This window comes from Molothrus aeneus, chromosome 1 (assembly GCF_037042795.1).
Source record: "Molothrus aeneus isolate 106 chromosome 1, BPBGC_Maene_1.0, whole genome shotgun sequence".
In the NCBI taxonomy this organism is placed as follows: domain Eukaryota; kingdom Metazoa; phylum Chordata; class Aves; order Passeriformes; family Icteridae; genus Molothrus; species Molothrus aeneus.
Genome location: NC_089646.1, coordinates 127271913 through 127298236, shown reverse-complemented (window position 1 = coordinate 127298236; position 26324 = coordinate 127271913). Strand labels below are relative to the sequence as shown.

At 40.2% G+C, this 26324-nt stretch overlaps 1 protein-coding gene and 1 non-coding gene across 7 annotated transcripts in view; one reads left to right on the top strand and one right to left on the bottom strand.

Annotated features, from left to right (window-relative positions):
* The window catches only part of OXR1 (oxidation resistance 1), a 266515-nt gene that overhangs the window by 41970 nt on the left and 198221 nt on the right, over nt 1-26324 (top strand). Inside the window, exon 2 of one of the 6 annotated variants that reach the window (XM_066564442.1) lies at nt 25739-25822. The exons of the other annotated variants lie outside the window; for them this stretch is intronic. The gene's annotated coding sequence lies outside the window, so the exon portion shown is untranslated. The remainder of the gene's footprint in view (nt 1-25738; nt 25823-26324) is intronic. 6 annotated transcript variants of the gene reach the window in all.
* On the bottom strand, nt 10840-10922 carry TRNAL-CAG (transfer RNA leucine (anticodon CAG)). The gene has a single exon. It is a non-coding gene; the product is annotated as a tRNA-Leu (tRNA).

Below are 26324 nucleotides of genomic sequence, written 5' to 3'. Positions count from 1 at the left end.
TGGGAGCACTAAATGGCTTTCAATTAATTGGAAAATATTTTCTTAAATATTATCAGAAAGGACAAAAAATCAGTCTGAAGGGAAGACTAAAACACTATTCTGTAGATCTAACCCATTTGCCCCATACTTGTAAGATGTCATGGTAGTACAAGTTAGAGGAGTAGAAGTTGCAAAACTAATCTGAGATGCTGGATTTTATTAAGCTCCCTAATTGTAGTTATGAGAAGAAGACTGGAAATTGGTTTGTCTGGAGCCAGTATTTTTGATTCGTCCTTTCTGTAGCAGTTTCTAATCTTGCAAACATCCAAAAATTCATTAATACAAGTAAAATTTTTATAGCAAATATTTTATAACCAGCCAGCCATATTAAAATTCTAGCTGTTGAAATTGAACTTATCACATGGGAATTTCAGCCCAATTTCCTCATTCTGACAGTTACAGGAAAAAAAGTGCACTCAGTTCTCCTCAGACCGTCTAGAGGGATTGCTCTTTATGAAAAAGAGAAGGTCTAAGGAGCAGCGATAATTCATTTACCACTAGATATGGTCCATGATTTATTTTGGATAATGTTTGGTATATAATTTATTGTTCTATCTGCATTACAGCAAAGCTTAAAGCAGGCAACCCTTTTTTTGTACAGGGCTTGTTACATCATATTGTATTTGCCTTAATCCTTATAATCTTTTTAAGGCCTCAATGCAGAGTGCTTTCCACCCTTTTATCCATCTTTCAACCAAGGTAGAAACCTGCTTTATTGCTCACTAAATGTTTTTCCAGAAGAAATGGAGTTTTCTCAACACCTAGTCTGAAACTCTGCAACAAACTCTATGAGGATCTAGGGATGACCACACTGTCTTAACTTTTGTCCCTGTTTGATCTTCCATCTCTAATGTAACTATGAATTATTCTTTGCATTAAATAACCACAGTGAAAGACAATGCTTAAGCCTTGTCAGAGGTGAACTCTTTTGTTCCCCTGTATGACATCTTAGTTTAAAATAAAGTTCTTCTGTGAACTGTACTGTCAGATAAAAGCTTCCCCCATTCCCAAAGCCCCATTTTTTTGTTTGTTTGTTTCTTAACATGGACAAGGTTATTTTCTGAATACAGAATTCTATGTCTGATTTCCTAATATTACAGAGATGTGACTCCTGGGACTGGAGTGTTGGAATGGAAGGATACATGCTCTGTAGGAAGGACAGGAAGGGAAGATGAAGAGGGGCATCACCCTTTATGTCAAAGACCATGTCCATGTACAGCTGTACATGGAGCTCTGGGATGGATAAAGAGCTGACCAATGGCTTATGTGTCAGGACTAAAGGCAGGGCAGGGACAGGTGACATTATAGGGTCTGCTACAGGCCACCAACCAGGAAAACCTAGTGGATGAGGCCCTCTGAGACAGAGAGGAGCAGCCTCATATTCTTACAAGCCCTTGCTCTTATGGGGGGCCTCCACCACTCTGATAATTCTGGAGGGAGAACTTAGCAGGGCATAAACAATTTAGGAGGTTCCTGGAAAGCATCCCTTCCTTCTCCAAGGGATAGAGGAGCCAGCAAGGAGAGGTGCTATGCTGGACCTTGTTCTCACCACACAAGAGAGGCTGGAAGGGAATGTGGAGCCCAGGGACAGCCTTGTCTCCAGCGACCATGAAATGGTGGAGTTCAATACCCTTTAGGGCAGCAGGGTGAGTGCACAGCAATCTCACTGCCCTGGACTCCAGGAAAGCAGACCTAGTCCCTCTTGAAGTACTCCTCTTGGTAGAATACCATGGCATAAAAACTCATAGGGAAGAGGAAATGAAGAAAAATGGTTGATATTCAATGATCACCTTCAAACTCAGAAGAGATGCAGCCTAACAAATAGGAAATCACGCAAAATGTTTGGAGGCTTCTGTGGATGAACAAGAAGCTTCTGGGTAAACTCAAACTCAGAAAAGAGTGTGGAAGCAAGGACTCTTGTCTTAGGAGGAATGCAGTGAAATTGTCTGGGCAATTAGGGGTCAAATGTGGAAAACTAAAACCCTGATAGAATCAAATCTAGTCAGGAACATCAAGGGCAACAAAAAAGTTTCTATAGGAATGTGAGTAATAAAAGACAAACTAGGGAAATTATGGGCCCTCTCCAGAAGAAAATGAGAGAGATCTTGTTACCTGGGGTATCCAGGAGAAGGTTGAGGTATCCAATCCCTCTTTTGCCTCAGTCTTCACCAACAAGTGCTCCAGCCACAGTGCCCAAGTCACAGAAAGCAAAGACAGGAACCAAGACAATGAAGAACCACACACTGGAGGAGAAGATCAGGTTCAAGACTATATAAGGAACATGAAGATGCACAAGTCCATGGCACTTGATGAGATGCATCCCTGGGATCTGAGGGAGTTCTTAGAGAAGTTTCTAAGCCACTATCCATAATACTTGAGAAGTCATGGCAGTCTGGTGAAGTTCCCACTGACTGGAAGGGGGGAAAAATAACCCCTGGTTTTGAAAAGAAAAAAAAAATGGAGACCTGAGGAACTACAGGCCAATCTGTCTCACCTCTGTGCCTGGCAAGATCATGGAGCAGATTTTCCTAGTAACTGTGCTGAGGCACATGCAAAATAGGATGTGGCTGGTGATAGGCAACACAGTTTCACAAAGAGCAAATCATGCCTGAAAAATTTGGTGGCCTTCTATGATGGGGTTAGTGTTGGAGGATGAGGGAAGGGCAACAGATTTCATCTACTGGGACTTATGCAAAGCATTTGACACTGTCCCACACAGAATTACAGAATCACAGAATAATGAGGTTGGAAGAGACCTCTAAGATCATCAAGTCCAACCTATGCTCTAACACCTCAACTAGACTTTAACACCAAGTGCCATGTCCAGTCTTTTGTTAAACACATCCAGAGATGGTGATTCTACCACCTCCCTGGGAAGAGCATTCCAGTACTTTATTATTCTTTTGGTGAAAAATTTCTTCCTAATATCCAACCTATACCTTCCCTGACACAGCTTGAGACTGTGTCCTCTGGTTCTGTCAGTTGCTGCCCAGTGGAAGAGACCAACCCCCACCTGTCTGCAACTTCCCTTCAGGAAGTTGTAGAGAGCAATAAGGTCACCATGACATCCTCTGTCTCTAACATGGAGAGCCATGGATTTGATGGATGCACCACTCAGTGGATAAGGAACTGGATGGTTGGTTAAACTCAAAAAGTTGCTGTTGAGGGCTGGATATCCATGTGCAGGGCAGTGCCAAGTGACATTTTGTAGGGGTCAGGATTGGACTGCTGCTGCTTAACAGCTTTGTTGAGGACACGGGCAGGGGGATTGAACCTGGCAGGCACCCTTGGCAAGTTTGGCAATCACACCAAGCTGTGTGGTGTGGTTGACATACTGGAGGGAAGGGATGCCATCCAGAGGGACATGGACAAGCTTGAGAAGTGGGCCCATTCAAATCTCATGAAGTTCAACAAGGCCAAGTACAAGGTCCTGCACAATGATTGGGGCATCCTTTTGGGCAGAGGATGGATTGAGAGCAGCCCTGAAGAAAAGGACTTGGGGGTGCTGGTGAATCAATAGCTTAGGATGTGCTGACAATGTGTGTTTGCAGCCCAGAAAGACAAACATGTCCTGGGCTGCGTCAAAAGCAGCGTGGGCAGCAGGGCAATGGAGGAGATTCTGCTCCTCAGCTCTGCTCTTGTGAGATCCCACCTGGAATTCTGTGTCCAGCCCTGGGGTCCCCAACACAAGAAGGAAATGAACCTGTTGGAACAAGTCCAGAGAAAAGAAGCAAAGATGGTCAGAGGGCTGGAACACCTCTCCTGAGAAGTCAGGCTGAGAGAACTGGGGGCTGTTCAGCCTTGGAAAGAGAAGGCTCCAGCGAGACCTCATAGCACCTTTCAGCACCTAAAGAGGGGTTATGGAAGAGCTGAAGAGGGACTTTGTACAAGGACATATGAACAAGGGGTAATGTATTTAAACTGCTAGGGGGTAGGTTTAGATTAGATATAAGGAAGATATACTGTGAAGATATTGAAACCATGGACCAGGTTGCCCAGAGAAGTTGTGGGTGCTTGGAAGTGTTTAAGACCAGGCTGAATGGAACCTTGAGGCACCCTGGTCTAGCAGGAAGTGTCCCTGCCCATGGCACAGGTATTAGAACTAGATGACTCTTCCAACCCAAACCTTTCTATAATTCTATTCTAATGTCTTTATTCCTGCTATTGTTGTGAAAATGTGAGTCTGAAGACTGAAATATGTAAAGTTTCCTTCTTAGCCTGTACACTTCTTTCAAATGTATACAGTAGATGGGGAATCTCCTGGCAAACGGAGAAATAAATGCAACAGATGCATAGTAAGAGCAAAAAAGCTATGAGAGTAGTTCCAAGAATTGAAGATGGCATTAAAAGGTTATTTACCTTGTGGCAAATAATTTCATTTTGCCTGACTTTTATTACTGTGAGAGATGAGAAATATTTTGGCATTTATTATGATAAGTGAGTTGTAAACAGAATGATCTTGTTTCTCTGGGTATTACAGAGCAATACTAGATGCCTCCACAGCTCATGACAAAGACAGGAATCCTTATTAACTACATAGGGAAAATCCAGAAACCAGAAAAATTATGTATCTTAGAGTATTCCAATTAAAGTAATGAATGCTGTGGTCTTAAAATCTTCATAAGATAATTGCTTCGCATTAAGGTAGAGCAGTGGTCCTGTTCAGAGTGCAGGAAGACATGAGGAACATTGCCCTTGCCTATACACTGGCTTGCACACAGTTCCTCAGGCAGTGCACAGGCAGGCTCTGGAATATTTTGCAGCAGCATGTGAATGCTAATACTTTCAGAAAATGTCCAAATCCCATTTTTTTTTTTAAATGGGAAGGTAGTTAAACACTGAAAAAGTCTCTCACAAGATCTGTCCTGGCAGGTCTCTGTCCTGGCAGACAATCAAAACTGGCTGGGGCCCTGAGCAATCTGCTGCAGCTGAGCTGGCTCTGGGTGGGGAGGATCCCAAGAGGCCCCACCAGCCCCAGTGACCTCCTTGCAGGGTCCTTCTTGCAGAAATATCACTACAGTATGAAACCTCTGAGCCCCAAATTTCTGGAAGCAATGAGGCTTTGTCCTACTGTTTGTCCTGCTGATTACCACTGTCTGTATTGATTTCTGTCTCAGGGCTGGTCTTGGCCACTATCGCAGAGGATGCTGATGCTGGGCATTGGTCTGATCCAGCATGGATGTCCTTGCATGTATTAAGAGGATATTGGGATTGCAGATAAGGAGTAAGTCTAATGGGGAGGACAGATTAGTTAGGAGAGGAGACAATGCAGCTACACCTGTGATCCAGTCAAAGCAGCCCAGGAAGAGTCCTGACACTGAGATTTTGCATGAAGTTTTGTTTTCTCCTCAGTTCTATGATGTAAGGCTGGGGAGGCCCTTCTCTTTGAGGAGACATTGAAGATCCTGGGTGCTTTGGTGAGGAGTCTGTTTAGCTGTGCAGCAGCAATGGTGACCATCCAACTAATGCTGTGCTGTGCTGGGGAGAGTAGGAGCTGCCAGAGCCTAGCCTAGCACTGGCACTAGCACTGAAGCAACAGGAAAATTAGTTAATTCCAGTTAAACCTGAGTGTGACATTAACACCCTGAGATAAGGGTTACTATTTCTAGCAGCAAACAACTAGTGGTTTGGCTGACAGTAAAAAGACAGCATTATCTTTGAAAGGGGAATGTGGCTTTTGAAAATGAAGCAAGACTTAGAATGTGAAGAATGTGGCTTAAGGACAGGCATGCCTACCAAAAAATACTGTTTTATCCAATAATTTTTATGAAGAGCACTAGCAGTAGAAAGAATAACAAACTGCCCCATATTCTGTCCATGTCTGTCTGTAGGAGACCCAGATGCACGCATGGCTTGTGGCAGGTAGCTTTTTGCCTCTGCTGTCACAAGGGTGTCTGTGCTATCAGAAACAGCTCTGTGTTACTTTCACTTTCCAGGCACGTGTACTTCCTCATGTCAAAACTGCCCTTTGGACCTGCCCCTCTGCAGTATGAGTGATACCAGTAGAGATCCAGGATGCTTGTACTGAGAGATGAGGTGCTGCATGCATCATCTTTAGTACAATGATTGACTTGCATGGTCTGAATTGGTTCCAGTTCATAAAGCAGACATTTATTTAACATCAGAGTTAACCATCAATGTCCTTAACAGAGTTAGTCCAGTTTTCATGTTTTAATAATTGTGGACAGCATGGAACCCGAGGTAGATTCCTTTCAAGGCAGATTCATTAGGGCAAAAAGAAAGATCAGTAGTGGCTGGTAATGGATTGTTTCTCGCAAAGATAAACGCAAATTCAGACATGCTTTGAACTGTCAGTGTAGGCTTGCTTCAATGACAAAGGGAGCAGGTGAGCTGTGGTATACTGATTATTCTTTTTACTTTGGTTTTAAAAAAACCTTTGAAAACCACAAAGTGTTGGAAATATACTGTCCTATCCACTAATGAGCAGCAGAAGTAATGAGATATCTCAAAACTCCCTCAGTGTCCACATACTTAGCAGATAATTGTGTGAACTTCATCTAAATCTTTTCAAAGTGATGTGTGGCTTTGGTGTCAGGAGAGAAATACTGGAAGTAGTTTCCATCTATTTCAGTCATTCAGTGACTCATGCTGAGTGGCAAGATCAGATCAGATTTGGGTATCTATTATGCTTTGTGATGGGCATATGAGATGGTCTCTTCTGTGCTGTATTCTCCCCTAGTCCATGGGCAACATTCATAAAGCCAGGAGGAGGAAAGTTTGCTGATAACCATTTGTTTGTGAGAAAAATTTTTATCTGAAGGAATAAGTTCCATGTGGAAATATCCTCACATGTAGGATGGTGCAGTAGTGGTAATGGTAGAGTCTCAGCTTGCCCAGAAAATTATCTATTTCCCTGAAACCCCTTTGAGGGGATTTCACACAGAGTGTGGAGTCTGCCTCTCTTCTTTCCCCTTCTGGTCAATAAGGGCTCTGCTCACATGTTCAGCTCTGGCTGCAACCGCAAGGGAATCCTTATTCCTTATTAATTTAAAGGTTGTATTTAATAGAGGCTTCCTTAAAGCAAACTGGCCTTTGGTAAAGCACAGCAGCTTTCTGTGTCTTTTATCTTCTGTTTGCATTGGCACCCTGAAATACATTTGTTTGAAAAAGTGTATAGTCCTTTTCTTAAAAAAAAAAAAAAAAAAGAGAGAGAGAAAGATTTGTCATTCTCTGTATCTTATTTACCAGAAGCACTGCCTTGTGCACCATGCTATAGAGAGAAAAAAATTCTGAGCTCTTCATTTTTCTGTACTTCTCACCTTGTGACATTTTCTCACAGGAAATATTCACAGCACATGCAAATGTTGAGAGTTTGGTCTCAATCCTTGTGACCAGCATTGGATAAAATATATGCAGGTTCTATCTCAGAAAAAGCTGATCATGTGCTTCCTTTAATAATGAAAGTTGTTTAAATCTGAAGATCTTGTCTAGCTGATATGATTATTTTAGTTTCAAATAGACTGCAGAGCTGAACCTATTCATGTGAGGAGCCTCACTAAATAGTCTCTATATAAAAGAGTGCAGATATCAGCATTTCATTATAAAATACTAAGCATGCATGCTGATAATCAGATTTTTTTAAAAGTGATTGTTTTTTTCCCCTCAAATACCTCTCTAGATTCTGTCTAGTCCATCTTGTGAAAGTTTCTGAAAGCAAATTTATAGGAAGAGACTTGTCTCCAGAGAATTAATTTCTGTCATTCTTAAGTTTCCGTGTGTTTTGCTGAGATTTGGTGCATAGTTGTAAAAGTGACTGTTACATACATAACATTAATGTAGAATTTGACAGATTATTCTGTTCTGTTCAGGCCTTGAATTCAGGAAAATGATCTGAGAAAAAAGGAATTGAACTTTATACAGATTTCTTAATGAAGTCCTATGGTCTCTGCTGTTTATGATGGCCTAGGATTTAATCTTCCCTCTCCTCTCTCTTTAGTTTTGTTCATTCTTATAGTCTGTAATTATGGAAGAGTTGGCTTGGAAGAATATTATGTTTTATTTTGTGATTATATTGAAAATCCAAATGAAATCTTATCTGCATATATTATTTACCCATTTCAATGTGTTACGAGAAGGGAAATACTGTTAACTACAAACTATGAAGATTTCTAGGCTGCAGAGTTTTATCCTGTGGCTCTGTGCATCTGTAATGTTGCTGCTGTTTCACACAAGATTTGCATCATGGGATGAATCCTAGGACCACTGAAGTAACTTGTGAACTGTCACTGGAACTGGGGCTTTTCTTATCTTGATTGGTGGCCAGAGCCCTTTGTGGTTCTCTCTCTCTCTGCCTCCCATGCAAGACTCTCAGTGGGGATCAAAGTAGGGTCAGGAAGGGATTGTAGAAAAAAGCTACAGTCCTGAATAGGTATTTGAATGCATAATTATTTAATGGTTTTCTCATTTGTAGTTTTCTAGGATGCTTAAACCATCTCATACTGTAGGTACACCTAGGCTGATTTATATGATCTCAATATGAAGCTACAGAGGTTCAAGACCTCAAAGTTGCTGTTTATCTTCTGACATTTAATTATTTAATGGTTTATATGTATATCTTTATATATATCTACCTCAGTCATATTTTTTTCTTCAAACTTTAGGAAGAGTCTACTCTCTTAGTTTAGATCAAATTACTTCTAATAATATTGATTTGATATCTCTATAAGGTGGATAACACACTACTATTTTCAATTGTCTTGGTGGGACTTAATGGTTTTGTTTTCAGGTTTTTTCCAAAATGGATCTCACAGGAAGACCAGCAAGTTCTGCAACTTCAGAGTTCAGGGTTACTGCTTTAGGTGGCTTTAGGTGGCTGCCTGTTGATCTTGTTGTGTTTGGCAGATCCAGACACGTTGGACTTGCTGGGTGTTCATAGCAGGCAAATGTGCTGCTTCCATAATTCCAATAGTGGTAGAATTGCTGTCAGGAATGTGGAGTTTAACACTTTAACAGTTCAGCAGAGGAAAGTGTTGGGGGATACAGTATGGGTAAATGAAGGTGGTATGGAATGTAATCTTATCCCCTAAAGAGTTGCAGCTGAGCCAATTACTAAAGATTAGGAGCAGGCCTGATGTTAACAGGCCACACCTGTAGCCAATCAGAAGAGTGTTATAAAAGAGTGGATTGGTTGCTTGAGGGGAACTGGAGTCAGTTGGCTGCTGTGAGGACAAGGAAGAGTCAGTGCCTGGAGGAGCTGCCTGCAAGAACTATCAAGGAGGTATGAAACTCTAGCAACAGGGAACCCTTGTAAGTAATGATAATAGGACTCTTGTGCTATAATGACAACAGGAAAGCATCCCTGTATGCATTGACAGCCTGTAGTGCTGCTTGCCTAGTAAGAATGGATGGATTAACACCACCCCTTGGGTTAAGTCCTGGAGAAAAACAGATATATATCCTCTGTACACAAAGTGTGGTAGAGAAGTATTTTGTGCGGGTAAGCACTCTACTCAAGGATTACTTAGTAGAATTTGCAGATGGAAGGAATTAGTTACCTTTGTCAGAGTTGGTGTTATTATCACATAATTAAAACACTACCTGTTTGTTTCTTCCACTGGGATAATTCATTGATTCACCTATTTTAGTTGCTCATTTATAATGATCTAGTGTTATGTGTTTTCAGAGGTTATTACTGTATGCCTGCTGAGGGCTTGCAGTGCTGGATATTTAACACTAACTAAAAATCTTAGTCTTCTACTGCCTTCATAGGAAGAATGTTCTTATGACTATTGTTTCTGGTTTTGCTTCTCAGAAATACTTTGTATTCTAGAATTTCACCTAATGTGTATTTAACTCTAAATATACAACGTGAAAATTTAATTAGTTTACTGATTCATAGCTGTTTTTGAAAGGTTCTTAAATATTAAAAAATCAAGAACACAAAGCAAAATCCAGGGTATTTTGGAGAGCAAGTTAAAAGTAAGAAAAAAGCACCTAGCATTGAGCTGGAAGCTGTAGTTTTAGAAAACATCTAGAACAAAAATAACTGCTCACCTCTGGCAAAAAAGGGAGAGAGAGGTTTTGCCTTCTCCTTTTCATGCTCTCCTTTGCTCACTCCCCTTCTCCTGCTGCTTGAGCAGTGTCAAAACCCTGCAGCTGATTGCCTGACAAGTGGGTGCCACTCCCTAGAGCAGCAGGAGCCCATCTCAAGGCAGTGACATTTCTCCCTGCAGGGTGAGGTGCCTGGCCTGGCACCCAGTGTCAGAGCAGTGCTGGGAAGGTGCGGGGCTGCTGCAGCCATGGTGGTGGAGAGCAAGGAAAACCCCACCAGATTTTGGGGGCTGCACTGCGAGCTGCTCCCTGCTTTAGGCTGAAACAATTAGATTTTCCATTTTAATTTAAGACACCATTTAAAAATCTTAGAATAGAACAGAATAGAATAACAAGTTCAGTTGGCAGGGACCTGCAGTGATCATCTACTGCCTGGCCAGTTCAGGACTGACCAAATGTTAAAGCAAGTTATTTAGTGGATTGTCCAAAAGCCTCTAAAATATTGAGAGGCTTTGGGCATTGGCTACCTCACTGGAAGCCTGTTCCAGTTTTTTATTGCCTTCTCAGTAAAGAAATGCATCCTAGCGTCCCGTCTGAACCTCTCCTGACACAGCTGAGACCTCTCCTGACCATTTCCGCCCTTCCTGTCAGTGGATACCAGGACGATGAGAGAAGGACCTCCCCTCGTGCTCCTCAGGAAGCTGTGGAGCGCGATGAAGTCTTTCGTCAGCCGCTTTTTTTCCAAATTAGACAAAGCCAAAATCCTCAGCCTGAGCCCCAAAACACGGATGTCAGGAGTGGGATTCGAACCCACGCCTCCAGAGGAGACTGCGACCTGAACGCAGCGCCTTAGACCGCTCGGCCATCCTGACCCACGTGGGGGTGCTGTGGCGGCGCTGTCACTGTGTATTTCCAGATATTTTTTGTAATGTGTTCTTACTTTTCAACACACAGTGGGTGTTCAAAAATATTCCAAGTGAGAGCGTATTTTGTGTTGACTCTCTGGTAACCATAATAACTGATCTTTATTCATACGTGCAGCTGTTGGGTTCTGTGAGTGAGTGTTAGTGTGGGGAGAAAGAAGCAGGTACTTTTGCATGTTTATTACATATGCCATGAAACAGACATTTGAAGCTGTACAGAAATTAATAAAAATGTGGTATGCAGTATGGTTCACAAGGACATTGCATAAGGCTGAATAGTTTCCTTTAATATCTATGAAAATTCCCCTGGGATATGTACAAGTTATTCATGGTAAGAGTTCTCTGATATTTGAAAGGGGACTGTGACACGGAAGCAAATTATATGTCTCCTTGCTGAAGGTTTTTTCCAAAAAAATTCATGTGCTTGAAAACCGAATCTAGGAACCTCTAAATATACAAATTGGTCAGCATTTGGGAGTAAAAGTAAATATGAAAGACAAGAGGTGTGCTTGTTTGGAAGCATCAGGTTAAAGTGCAGTGTCTTTGTTTGGAATATAAACTTACTAGGAAAATAAAATGAAATGGGACAACCAGAAACTGACTGTCAGAAATGGCAAATAGTATATTTTCATTTTAAATATAAATGAATAATATAGTTTATGTTAATAATATAGTTAAATTGCTTCATAAGTTTCTAAGGAGTGATTACATAATTTAATAGAAATTATTTAATTTATACATTAATTTATTTATAAATGAATAAAATTTTATGTTCATTATATGAAAATTATATAAAAAACATAACAAATAAAAATGAATATATAAATTGTTATTTAATAACAATTATAATATAAATATATAAATGTATACCAATTTAATATATAAATAATGCATTTATAACTTATATATTAAATTATATAATAATTTCTTAGAACCCTAAAAAGCAGTATTTTCCCATGACAAAAAAAAGGCAACTGTACTAGATTGGCCAAAAATTGGTACTGGTTTTATTTGATAGTGTGTCTTTTGTATGGAGAAACCAGTTCTTCTGGCTTTGATTTTTCAATGTCTTTCTCTCTGGGGAGCCCAAAGTGTTGGGCCCAATGCTTTGGTGCTGTCTTATGGGTACTGAGCTGAGGAAATAATGACTTGTCTTGACCTACTGTCCATGTCCTTCCTTGGAGGCACACAAGAGTTGGCTGGACAAGGCTCTCTCTCATCCTGACTTCAGAGTCAGTCCTATCTTCAAAGCTGACTTTGCTTTGAGCAAGGTTTTAGAGCAGGTGAGTGCCAAAGGTCCCCTCAAACCTAAACTCTTTTGTGATTCTACAACTATGTGCCATCATTTTGGACAACTTTATGTAACAATGCTTGTGAATTGAGAATATTTATGCTGTATCTTGGCTATGCTGTAATGTGCCCTTTCTAGAGCAACAAGGAGTCTTGTCTTAGGCCTAGCAGAATGAAAAGATGAGCCTGTGTAACCAATATTCTTGTAACATACTGGAAATGTTATGTTGGGAGTCAGGAGTTATGCTGTAATTCATGCTGCATTTCAGCAGTCTTGGTTGACTTCCTGGAAGATGCAATTTTCTTATATTTAGAATTAGTAATATATTTAAGTTCTATAGAAACAGGGCCTTGGGAAGATCACAAAACATGTTTATATGTGCTGAAATAAGAGTCTTATTTAGCCAATGTGGTGCTGTTTGTTTGATTGGGTGTTTGGCTTTTTCTAAACAATAGCTGGTGGACTGATCAGAACTTTTTCCAAAACTTTCATATAGCAAGATGGGCAGAGTGCAATAAGCAGAAATAGAGATGGCAGAAGTTTGACCATAAAAGTCAACTCATAATGTAGTAACTCCAGAATGAGCAGCAGTTGCAGCCTACGCTCTTTCTGCTGTCAGCACAGAGCTTTCTGGGTCTTCAGCCAGCAGCTCCAAAACCTTGTGTTCCCTACTTCAAGACATATTGATGATGTAACACTGACTGAATGTGTCTTGAATTTCTGGGAAATTAACTAAATAAGTCTTGATTTAAACCAAGTCTAAGTCATAAATATTACATTGCCCATTGTCTTCTAGACTGGTAGATCACACAGGAAAGCATAACTAAGTGCATACCAAACATACAGTGACCTTGGTGAAGAATTTGCTCAAGTCTACTCCTGGACAGCTCTCCCTTAACATTTTGGGGTATTTTTTGGTTCAGGACTTCATTAACTACGGAGTTAATGATCTGTAGCATTAGCTCTGTTCCCTATAAATCTGCAGATCTGGCTGACTTCTTGGTAAAATGTTGTTGTACTTGGTATGTGGTTGCCATCCTGACTGAACTCTAATAGGTGAACTGAAAATCTCAATAAAAAGGTCATATTTAAAAAGATCTATGTATTCCCCCAAATCCTTTGGCACAGATTTATGTTACTGCCTGTCCATTACACATTCAGACTCAACAGACTTGAGGTGGGAGGTTGTTGTGTTGCAGGATGCTGATGGGCCCAGCAGATGTGTTCTTATCCACTGAATAGAAAGTCCCTGGGACTTTATATAAGTAAAGTGCATTGGTATTACCCACTGGAAGGGTTTTCTCTGCTGGTTCCTGATGTTCTGGGGATAGCAGGTGCAGAAGAAACTCTTTGGCAAAGGTGTCACTGTCAATTGTGTCTCATGTTTGCCTTCTGCTGGTGCCCAAGACAATCAGGGATTTGCACTGCTGTCAGTGTATAGCAGCAGTGGATGTATTTAAGGGCTGGGTCCAGTATCTCCAGTAGTGGAGATAAAAGGCATCATATATGAGAGGCCTCTTTCCCACCTTTGCTTATCCCTCCTGTTACTGGGTAGCCCTTCCTTGGACATTTTGGGTTTGTGTCCTGCTTTAAGTGAAACTTCTCACAAAGTGAGAGCATTTTTTGTGTTTTTCTTGCCTCAAATAGGAGAGTTGCTTTCCTCCTTATGTTTCAGGTGTCTCCCTGGGGCCCTGAAAGAATTAAAAAAGAATGACTGTATCTAGTGGGACTGATGCCCCCTCCTTCCAAAGAGAAAATGGAGCATGCTATGTGGGTGATAATGAGATGAAATGTGCTTAAATGGAGACTTGACTTCAAATAATAATTCCTTTTCACTATACTTATAACTTCACATTTTGTTCCTAGTTCTACAAAAGCACACGTGCTTGACTTTAAAGGTACCTTCAATCCTGTTGTCAAGCCTTTTTTAGTTGCACAAAGAGAAATATAAAGAGATTCATAGACTCAAAATGTTGTCAAGGAGGTGGGAAGTTCTCTTCCTGCCCTCTGTAATCTTTAGGCACCAGACTCACTCATTTATATGAAAAATATATTTATATCAGTAGCATAAAGAGACTATAGGCTGGAAACGAGACTGCTCTGTGTCAGAACCATGTTGTCTCAGCTGCCAGCTGTCTTTGCAGCAGAATTTCTAGCTGAGTTGTAGTCACAGGTAGGAATAGTAATAAGGCTTTTTCCTGGGCATATGTCCTCTGTTCCAGTGGGAATTAGAGATCTGAGGGGCACAACTAAGAAAAAAAGTAATCATCTTACTCCATTCAAAGTATGTTGAGAATAATCTTACTCAATTTAATGGGTCTTTCTTCCTAGATGGCTCATCCTCAAAACACCTTCTAAGCAAGAATGCTCATAAACCTCCTTTGAGTTAAGTACAATCCCTTAAATTCCCCAAATGATATCTTCCTTTTGAAGATATGAAGCATATTAAATGTGTGGAACCATGTGGTGTTTATAGGAGATCAGGAATACTAGAGAAGGCTGGCATAGCATGTCTGCACTGTCTGTGATAATAGGAGAAGATGCCTCAGGAGCATATGTTATCAGCAGGATCCAGGAGAGATGCAGCATCAATGTGTGAGGCGGGGGAGGTAGGATTCCTTCTATTCCCTTTGGTATGGGTGCTGAGTATCAGCTTTTCTTTCCTCCCAAGTCACTATTTTGTCAAGAATGTGAGCACCAACTGGAGAATTCGTTGCTCTGTCATTGTTGTCTGTTGAGTTGGAATAATTTTTTTTAATACTTTTAACTCCAAGTGAAATTGAGGATTTCTTCCAAACAAAAAGATAGAACTGCCTTTGTCTCATGTCTGCTGTTCACAAAAGTCACGGGAGTGGGCTTTTGTTCCTGCTTAAGGCAAGGCATTAAGAGCTGTGAGGGCAGTAAGTGGATTTCTTCTCTGTTTTCACTTGCACACACTCAGATGAAGAGCTGAACTCAGTTCTGTTCCTAACCTGTCCTCTTCCTGTCTAGTAACCATCAGCTCCCATGGATGGAGGTAGTTACATTTATGGTTATCAGTACAGGGGATGGATGAGCTTCAGAGTATCGGTACAGATTATTTAACAAGGCTGCAGTAAAAGGTAACTTGATAGCTGACACTGGGGCAGAACTTGACCTGCAAAATCCTAATTACTAATTGATGAGTAAGCATCTTACCTGACTTTCAGCTTCCAGCTCAAGTGTTCAGCAGTGAAAAATATCCTTCTGCTTGTTAAGAAAAGTAAAAAAAGGAAAGAACCTGTAAATCATTGGAGATGTGATAAGCATGGAAAATTACAGTGACTGAATAACTACATTTTATTGTTAATGGGGACTTTATTTTTATTTTTATATAGCAAATTCCTAAAATATTTGAAGCACAACTGCATATTTATACTCTATTAAAGTTCTGTCCTTATTTATAAAGGCAATAGAAAACAAACTATTGAACTGGAAGGAGTCTTGTCAATTATTTATATTAAATGAATCAGATGATGTTGTGTATCCCAGACTCTCAAGTGAAAATCCCATGACAAAAATAGTTTATCACACAACCTGTGGTGGAGGCCCTGTGTCCTCTCTTGGCAGTTTCCAGGAAGGCTGAGACATGGTAGGGAGGTTTTAGCTTAAACAGGGCTAAATAGGGTTTAGCTGGTATGCCTGGATGTGGAGAGGTGATGTAGCTAACAGAGGATTTAGTGAAAGGAGAGCTCAAGAAGGGCTTGCCTTGTGCTAGCTAGAGAAGGGAGAACCATATGGGACTATCTAGAGTGTTGCAGATGATTTGTCCTTTCCAGATATTTTCCAGGGTAAGAAACAAGCTTTGAATAAAGGACAATACCTGGCTGTGGTGTGGTTTCTATTTCCATGTTATAAAGCCACTTCCTACATACTAAAACTCTATGGAAAGAGTAAATCCCAGGCCTGTTGGTACTGGATATCAGTTGTGCTTGAAACCTCCTTTTGAACACTGCAGCCCTTCTCTCCTCTCCAGATGGAATGGATGGGATCTGCAGCCTCTTGCTCTCTGATACACAGGTGAATGTTGTTTCTGAGGTGCAAAGGGAATGAATTTCCAGCTGATTTTATATGGGGCTATTTGCAATAAAAAAAGCATGCAACCAGTGAGTTCAGCACTGCTAATTATCACACAATAAAAATAATAAGAAGTAACAATGATATTATATCTATTATGTAATAAGAACACTAAAGTACCGAATAATGATTAATGTATTATAAAATGTGGAAGGTTTCTTAAGAGTGTTGTAATTTGGAAAGTGGGTTTTTTAGTGCAACTGTCAGTACTAGGGTCTTGTGACTGTGTTATGCAGTATGTAAAAGAAATAACCAGTACTTTAAGTGCAAGATATTCCACCATTCACTGTGTACAGAAAACACTATCACAGTAGCTGTCAAATGTTAGCCATCCCTTAGACTTCCCTCTTTTTCTAAAAGCATGATATTTACATGTTTACTTTCCTTATACCAAAGAGACATAGTATCTTTTTTCTTTCCCTCAAAAGGCTTTCTATTTGCATGATTAATATGTTCCTTGCATACTGTGAAGAGGAAATATCTGCTTCACTCTGGTACCCAGGCTGAATCCCCATCGACTATGTTCCAAACTAACATAAGAATTATTTATGTTTGTAACAGAAAGAAGTCTGCTGCTTTGGAGTGTGGTTTTCTTGTTGACATTTTAGAAACTGTTCCAGGCTCTTCTTAATATTTAGACAAACAAATATGTTTGCTTTTTTCTGGTGCTGCTGTTGACATTTCCTAAGGGAATTGCTGTAGATGTTAACAACTTCCCAGCACAGGCATGCTGTAATGGAAGAGTTCTTTGCTTGTGGCCCTGACACAAATTCCCTTTAACTGATGTTTTTGCTGAAAGTAATGTGATTGTGATAACTTATGTGAGTCAGGGTAAATGTGAATCAGTCCTGGCTATTTTGGGGAGCATAAATGTCTGCTAAACTCCTCGGTGTTTTGCTTCTTGCAGATATAACAAGCAGAAGGTACCAATTTATTGTGTGCCTCAGAGCCTCTGTGCTGCACAAATATCTGCAGTGCAGAGCAGGAAGAAGGTCCATGAGGAGCATTGGTAATTGGTGAAGCCTGAAGGCCAGGGAAGCTTGTAACTCTGCCTGCAGAAAATGGTCAGTTTGGGCCTTGGCTAATTTTGGAATCAGTAGCCATGCAAAAGAACCTCAGAGTGGAGTGTGCCCCATGGGCAGTGTAGGTTAGACACAGACTGATGTGTGTGGGTTGAACCTGTGCACTGCCATAACTTTACTATCTGGTCAGTACAAACAGAGTGTAATTATGTTAGCTATTAACCCTGGGCTGTCCACTTAGAGAATTTATATAACCTTTTATGGGTGAAGATTTTGAAGACTTTTAAAGCAGGTTGGGTTTTTTTCTGGAATCCCAGATTAAAATTCTGAAGCTCTATATGCAACCAGCCTGTTTAGCATGTGTCTTATTAAAAATGTCTGTGTTGTTCCTACAAGAAGCAGTTAAAGTGTACAATCTTTTAGCAAGACTGTATCTTTTTCTGACTGGTCATGTATTGCAGGTAGGGAATAGATTTTCCTCAAACCCATTGCTGTTTTAAAATCTTTTCAGTTGACAAACATTCCTGTCTCTGGGATTATCCTAACTTCAGTTATTATATTGCCTGCATTTTCAGTGAAAGTGTAGAGAAACTTGCTTGTAAGACAGTCATGCAGCAGCATTTTGGCCCTGTTTGTTCCATTCCTGAGCCCTTTGGCTGAGAATTCAAGAAGCAGTCTTTGTTGGGCTGTGGCTGTTCCCCTGCCTTGAAAAAGAACAAAAACTGTCAGGAAGAAAGATATTCATCCTAAGGGTAGACTCCAGTTACATTAAATAGAATAGCAGCCACTTGGAGATGGGACTGGAAGGCAGCCAAAAGGACACTGAAATTTTTCAATAGTCTGTCCCTATCCCTGTCTTCCAGTGATCAACAGAGAATGTAATTTCAACCTTCAAACTATTCACTGCAACCAAAGGAAACTGAATGCTGTTCTGGCTCTATTTTAAAGAGGTTTGTAACCTAGATGAGGAGATACTCTTCTTTTAAATGTGCATGTTGTTCTACTTTTGCAGTAAATCATTGTGGGTATTACTGCTTATTGATTTAAGTAAATTGTCCTTTTGGCTGTCTTGTTTCATAAGGAGAAAAGTTGACCTTGACCTGTGGATATAACACATTTTCAATTAGTGTTTTGATTAAGGATTTCTCAGATGGTTCTTCCTGCTTGCATCATTAGCTGGAGGCAGTCAGCCAAGTGAAGTCATGTTTTGAGGCATTTGTGTCGTGACAAGATCAAATGGCTTTCCTTGTAATGCCTGCAAAAGGCTTTAACTGTGTGCTGTACCTTCTTTATGGAAATCTCTCAGATTTATGTATGTAAAGGCTGATGGCCTGTGACTTCTAGCAATATTGCAGCCTCATGAACCTCCAGCAATTTCAGGCATGTATTTCCAGTATCATTTTCCCCTTCCTTGAGAGAAATCTCTGCACCCACATGCCACTATAGAGAGATGTAACCCATTGAGCTGGGTGGGTCCTCTCAGCTAAAATAAGATCAGAAATAGCTGTCAGACTAGGTCTGCTGCCACCTGGTTTCAGGCACTACTCTTTCTTTCCCAGTGGAATCTCTATGAATGTCTCCCAAGGAAGAGAAGAAGCCGAGGCCTTTTAATTTAAAACGTTGCATTTTAGTAAAACCAGGGATATGGGAATATAAGAAAAATAAGAAATTGCATTATGTAGGTAAAAATCTCATTCCTACTGTCAGATATTTGGGAAATTTTAAAAATTATATATTCTAATATTTGTGCAGTGCAGTTTTTCTGTTTTTCTCTCCTTTTGAAATTTAGAGTTATATTTGTATGCTATTAAAAAACCCAACCCCCTGTCCCTGTTTTTCTACACATAATGGTAGTGAAATAGTTGCTAGGATAGGAAATAGATAGGAAAGCAGAGAGGTGAGAGGTGTTCTCTCTGAGTATGCTTTGGATGTGAAGAAGTAGAGGTGACATTTGGCCTCAGAAAGACGATCTGTAGGATTCAGGAACTGGGAATGATAGGTACAATAAGTATACACTCTCAGCTTCCCACAAAGTGGCCTGCCCTTTTTTGTGAGTAGGTGTCAAGTACAGGATAGCTAAATGTTCTGCTGCCCAGGTCATGGGAGAGTGCCACAAAGTATGGCACTTGTTATGAGGTGTATGGGGTGTTACACAAATGTGGAGTATTATCTAAAGTACCCAGTGACCATGGCTGGTTATTATGAAGAGCAGCAGTTGCCACTGTGAGTAGTACATTAGCTTCAACAGAAACTACTTGGTGCATTCAAGAGTAAAATAATGTCCTTCAGTTTTTTCCTTCGTTTAGGAAGGGCAGCTTTCTGCCATGCAAAAAATCTGGATTACAGCATGTTCAGGGCTAATGTGCTCTTCAGGATGGATAGTTTTATCCAATCAATTTTTTTAAAATGTTTGGCAGATAGAGGTGAAAGAGCCATCTAATATCCACCTTTGAATGCAGTATTTAGTAAACATACTGAATCGAGTGTATGGCACAGATTTCTGTCTCTTACTGTGCTTGTGCAGAGTCTTTTGCTGTTAAAGACCATGACAGATGTTTTCTGTAATGTGGATGGCATGGCTTGCTGTCATGGGGATCCTGGACTTAAAAAGGGTACTGCTGTTATCCATGCCTGTCTTGTGGGTGCTTTGGGAGAAGAGAGCTTTGTTCAGCAAGAACTGCATCTTACACCTCAGTGCCACACAGACCTGCAGATGCTAATGACTTCCTAATATGTTTGTCATTAAATTTTCTATTATTATTCTTTTCTGAGCACAACTAGTTCATTATAAGTACTCTTTTTTGATAAGTTCAACAACTAGTTCATTATAAGTACGCTTTTTTTTTTCCACTGTGCTGCAGTGAATAATGAGGGCCGAGAAGAAGACTGAATGAATAAAGAAAGGAGATGGAGAAAAGAGAGGTGAAAGGAGAGAAAGTGAATGAAAATTAGGGACAGAGAAGTTACATATGTATAAATATTTTGACAGCTCTAGAAAAATGAGTAGACTCAGGACTATTTATTAAGATAAGACATAGGACAATAGAAATTGCAACTTTTAAAATATGGGGAAAACATTCCAGGTGTCTTACATCATAGTTATAAGTTTTAGGGGGTTTTTTAAGTGTTTCAATTTAGAAAATAAAATTGAAGTAAAAATAGAAAAAGGAAAACTGAATAGTGGACCACAGAATGAAGAAGGTGACTGAAAAGGAAGAAAACCAGAGAGGGAAGGCTACCTAAATCCACTTTGCCCTAGTACATTTTATGTTCTGAGTCATACTTAGTGCCCCAAACATTTTAAAGAATTTAAAAGGTGATTGTTTATGGCTACTGAAAATGCATGTATTTTTTACACAAAAAGTTAATTAACGTGTGGAGCTGATATCAGAGGCAAAATTTCTAGGGAATTCAAAAAGGCCTTCGCATTTATCAGCAGTAAAGAAACACCAAGGATTTTGTGAAGACAGTGTGATGTTTCTTCTAAGGATTACAGGAAAAATTTCCATTGCTCAAGGGGTGAAACTTCTGGCTAACAATGGTCTGGAAAGAGCTTTCCTTGGGTTTTTCATGGGTGCTGGCTGCTTGTCAGTAATAGGACTGCTATTCTCACAGTGGTTTTGTAAACTGATTTTTGTGGTGTTTTAGTTCTTGTTATGCTATGGGGCTAAATCATACAACTCATGCTAGAAAAAAGTGGCAGAAAGTGATAAACCATTCTGAAAACATTATGATCAGCCAAGGTCACTTCTGAAGTCATGACTGAGCAAAAGGGGGACGGCAGACATCATAGTTACAGCCCACCACTCCATTCACTTTCCATTTCTGCAGTGAAGGAAAAGCTTTTTAGATGAAGGTCTAATGAGTCACCTTAGCTGGCATTTCATCTGCCATAATAATGGACCACAATCAAAACATGATAATTTATATTCTGTATGAGGTGTTTAAGTAGAACTGAATGAAAATTTACTCACCAGATGAAGAGATATATTGCTATTTTTGCCTCTTTTGTTTTAGTTTTTCTTGGGTCATAAAGACCCTTTTTATTTCAACATAGAACTACTTCATCTAATAGAGGAGTTTTTGATTTTTTTTTTCTGATCATTTGTACTTGTTGTTAAACAATAGTTACATGTTTGCTTCATTGGGCTAATGAAAGGAGAGTTGAGGTTTTCAATGCTGAAGTGCTGCTTTATTACTGCTTCCTGCAGAGCCATCTCCATCATATGTTTGCTCTTTGATTTGCCAATTCTTTTTAATATATTATGTGTCACCTGGAAGTGGAGTGGGGTTGTTCCAGTTTTCTTGATTTCTTTCATTAAAATTACTGACTTTTAAACTCTCTCTTGGAGTTTAATAATAGCCACTTTTGATATAGTAGCAAAAAAAGGCCTAGACCTTTAAGATATTCCAAAGAGGCTATAAAACAGACTATCAGATTACTGTTCACTTGAAATGATCACAGTGATAGAGATTAAAAGAAATTTGCATAACTCTTCAAACAGGAAGAGGAAAAGACAAGATTGATATCATGATACCAAACATGACATCGAAGAGCTTCGAATTTATTTTCTCACAGTTCTTTCTGGCCTGCTGGATTAGTGGAGGACAAACCATGCTGGACCCACTTCTTCCTTTAGGTTCTGATTTTCATCTGGAGAAAGGATACTTGAATTGATCTGGTTATTTCATGCTTGCAAACCATGATTACTTGAGAGTATGATTTACAGTTAAGAACCATAATGGCATAAAATTTAAGCAGTCAGAAAAACACTGAATTAAATGTAATGTCACATTGGAAGAGCTAATTCCTGATGCACTGTTGAATCTTAAATTCACTTGGGTAACGAAGAAGAATGTAACTCAAAGAAGAAAGAAAGCACTACCTTTTCCCCTGTGAGCAAGCTAGCAGAGAATTTTCACAGCCTTCCTTCCACTTTGTCTGGACATAAAATAGTTACATAAAAATGTAGGAGTAATAAAGTATTCCATATGCAAGATGAAATTCATATATCTGATTTTTTTTTTCTGACTGACATATATGCTTGGTATATATGCTTCTTTTCATACATGTTTAGTAGTGTAGAGCAGATCCCTGGAAGGTAGAGGAAAGAATGTGAAAACTGATGAAGTGAAGAGAATTCAAAGAAGGAAAATGAAGAATGGATTAAGAAATTTTGGATTTACAAATTATGGAGGTAATTTGAGTCCATGAGAATATGGTAATGCTTCCCAGTGGCTGTACCCCAAGATACCAAATATATCTTTATTCCTGTTTCTGGTCCCCACTCTCCCTTCACATGCATTGCTGTGATGGTTTGACAGGAAATATGTTTTCTGGGATGCTGTGGTCAGGCCAATGGGTGCTCAGATTTTAATATTGGCACCTAATGTGGCCATTGGGACATTGGATCCGCCTTTGAGAACATGGGGCTAAAGCAGGGCTCTCCCCTGGGAGGCTCTCTTGGGTTCTGGTCAGTGAAAGGTTCAGAGCTCCCCTGCGTGGCTGCGGGCTGGGCAGGGGCAGCCATGCGGCCGGGTGAGGTAGGCCCAGGGGCAGCCATGCGGCCGGGTGAGGTAGGCCCAGGGGCAGCCATGGGGCCGGGTGAGGTAGGCCCAGGGGCAGCCATGCGGCCGGGTGAGGTAGGCCGGGGCCTGGACAGAAGGGAGGGGAAGGCCCCTGCAGGATGGAAGGGTGGAGGAGCACTGAGAGGCATCGGGCAGCCACCCCCTGCCCCAGGAGAGACAGAGAGAGACCCTGTGCCTGTGCTTGTGCCACCTTGAAATTCAATAGTGGCCGGCCGAGAAGGAGAAGGGGGGGGGAGGTGTGAGAAGGTGCCCGGCTGGGCAGCTGTGGGAGTTCTGGACAGACAGAGCCTCAGATTTTTAACCCTTTTCTTGGATGATGGAAACATTACAAATGCTAATCCTCCTGGAGCTGAATGAGAAGAGAGATAGAGATAAGAGGAAATGGGGCACGAGAGAAATAGAGAAGAACTCAGGTGGAAGAGATGATGGAGTAGCTTATGCTGGACTCTTTGTGTGTAGCCATGGACAGAGCCATGTTCCTTGTGATACAGGGACTGCATTCTAGGGGGAGGCAATGCCTCAGGACCAAGAGGGTTTGGTGTGGGTACCCCTCGGCCCTGGGGGTGAAAAATATGGGGGGAACAGATGTCCCAAAGTTGAGATAGTGCCTTTTTGGAGTGGGACAAAGCATCTTTAAAAGTCGACCCTAGAAGCAGCTCTGGTCCATCTTCAGTGGTGAGAGCGCTGGACATGAAAGGAAGAGGTCACCATTGGCACAAGAAGGACTCCTCCTCTTGATGAACTGAGGATTGAGTGTTCTGAAGGGTGGTGCCAGACTGAGAGTCGATGATTGGGGGATGTTTTGTATTGGGAATTTGGTGGGGAGGAGGAGGAGATGTATTTCTGAAGTTTTAATTTTCCTTGTGTGGTTTTTTTTCCCTTTCCCTTGTAGTTTAGTTAATAATTTTTTTTTCTAAGTGGGAGCCTGCTTTGCTTATTCCTGGTCACATCTCACAGCAGAAACCAGGGCGAGGGTATTCTGCATTGTGCCAGTGTCAAACCATGACAATTGCCCAGTGAGTTAACACTGGGCTTTCTGGTCATGAGATTAGACCTTCATCTAAAAGTTATAGATTAATGCTAAATTCCAGCTCTGAATAGTTTTGGGTAATACAAGAGAGGGAAGTCCCTTCTCTTTGTAGGCAAAAGTTCATTTAAATATAGTTTCTGATAGGAATTACTTCAGAAAAAAAAAAAAAAAAGAGCCTGATTCCCAAAGGAAATTACCACAGCATCTAGTTTGATAAGGAAGTTTTAATTTTCCTGCAATGGATGTAATCTTACAAAATTGCCAAGAATTTTGCTGCTGATGTTAGCAGAAGCAAGTTCAATGCCTGGATGATTTCTTTGTTAATTGATGTTACTGCTCAGAATTATCTCCTTATTGTAGCTTGACTTCATTCTTTCTCTTTTGTTTTTTATCACAATTTATGATGGCAAAAAAGGTTCAGAAATGTTTATTAAATCTGTTCCTCTGCCACTTTAAAACTGTTAACCATGTTCCATCTTTATAATGATGGCTTAAATACCCTTTTCTGTCAGACTTCTTTTCTAACGCTTCCTTTCTGGATGGACCAATAAAATGGTTCTAAGGGAATGTACGAACATATTAGGGGAAAGTTTTTTTTCTCCTCAGTATCTCCAAGAAGCCAGCCCCACTTCTGGAGCAGGAACACTATGATAATATATCACAGGCTTGTTATATCAATTACTGTATATCACAAGCTGCTAAGGTCTTGTTTTACAAAAAGGCTGCCAGTTGTAATGGCACTTTGAGGATATTTAATAGCACTCATGCAGAACCCACTTTGTCAGTGCTTTATAGTATGTGAGATAACAGCTCAATAAACACTCCAGGCCAGCCAGAACTGAACATTAAATACGAAATTTAAAATAATTCATTTGTTTCTTGCCAAAAGTATTGGACACATACAATGCCCTTACAACTCCTGCAGGGTTAGGATTTGAGTTTTGTTACTTAGAAAAATATTGTTTTGCAACATTAATTGCAAGCTGACTTCAAATTATTTTAGTATAAATACTGCCTTTGCAGAATCAGGTTTTAAACCAACAAACACACATGACCATTTATTGCTCATGGAATAGGATTAGAATCATTATTAGAATCACTGGAATATGGTACAAACTTAGCATTCTGACTTCAAAAGCAATTGCATGTTTAGGCAATTCTACATTTTCTTAAAGCCAAGCAAAGCTGATTCCACATGACAGTGGTTTTAATGAGGCTCAATAAACAGTACAGTTTGTAACCTCAGGCCAACTGCTGAGCAGAAGCCAAGAGCAGTGCTACAGCTTTAGTGAACCCATTACTGTGAAAGATGCTGGATCCTGGAGCAGCCTGAGTCACTCATTGCACAAGAGATGAAGCTCCAATAAATAAAAATGAATATCTAACGTGACGGGTGACAACTTCATGCAAACGTGATTTTCTTTGATTTGACAGTGCCTTGATAAAGTCTTAAAGCATGTGGCTTACTAGCAACCATTTAAATTTTTAGCCATTGAATTTTCTGTTTTACTTGCAGACATTAGTATTTGGGGCTTGTGGTTTCCTATAGGTATTGAAAAATTGCTTTGCTTATGTATTGAGCCTAATTCTCAGAGCTACTCAAGATCTAGAACAGCTTCTATAAACTGTTAGAGTAGTCAAGAGTTCTGAAATGCATATGTTTTCTTTGCCAATTTATGGTTATTTTTTATCAAATTATTTTAAAGATGAATTGATATAGGCTGTTTCCTACCCTTAGGGCTGATCTTAGACCATGTTCCCCCACCAGCACATTCACTGACCTGGAGCCCCATGAGAACAGTCTGCATCCCCTGTGAACGAGGTGAGGAAATGCGAGTTAAAGAACCACCAGAGGCAGCATAACTCCTCTTTTAAGGTGCTATGGCTCTCTTAGCCTTTATGAAAATATTTCTAAAGGGTATCTGAAAATACAGTATAAATGGGTTTAGGGGCTAAAAAGAATAGAAGAGCAGAACTGAGATATTTAGTCTTGAAGTGAACAGGGAGGCTGAACCAACTCTATGGATGGTTTATACACCAAAAGCAAAGACCAAAATAAACAGAAGAGTTGGCAGCACAGGACAAAAAAAAAATTGGTCTTGTACAAGAAAATAGTTAGAAATTAGTTTATGTTGCTGGGAATAGTATAGTATGTACTGGGTAATGCTTGGACTTGATCTTAAATGTCTTTTCCAACCTAAATGATTCTGTGACTTTGCATGATGTGCTGGACTGTTTATTCATATTTCCCTGAGATAATCTTATCAAAACCCCTTAAATCTAAGCAGTTAATCATGTTTGCCAAAGTTGTGATTCTTATATAA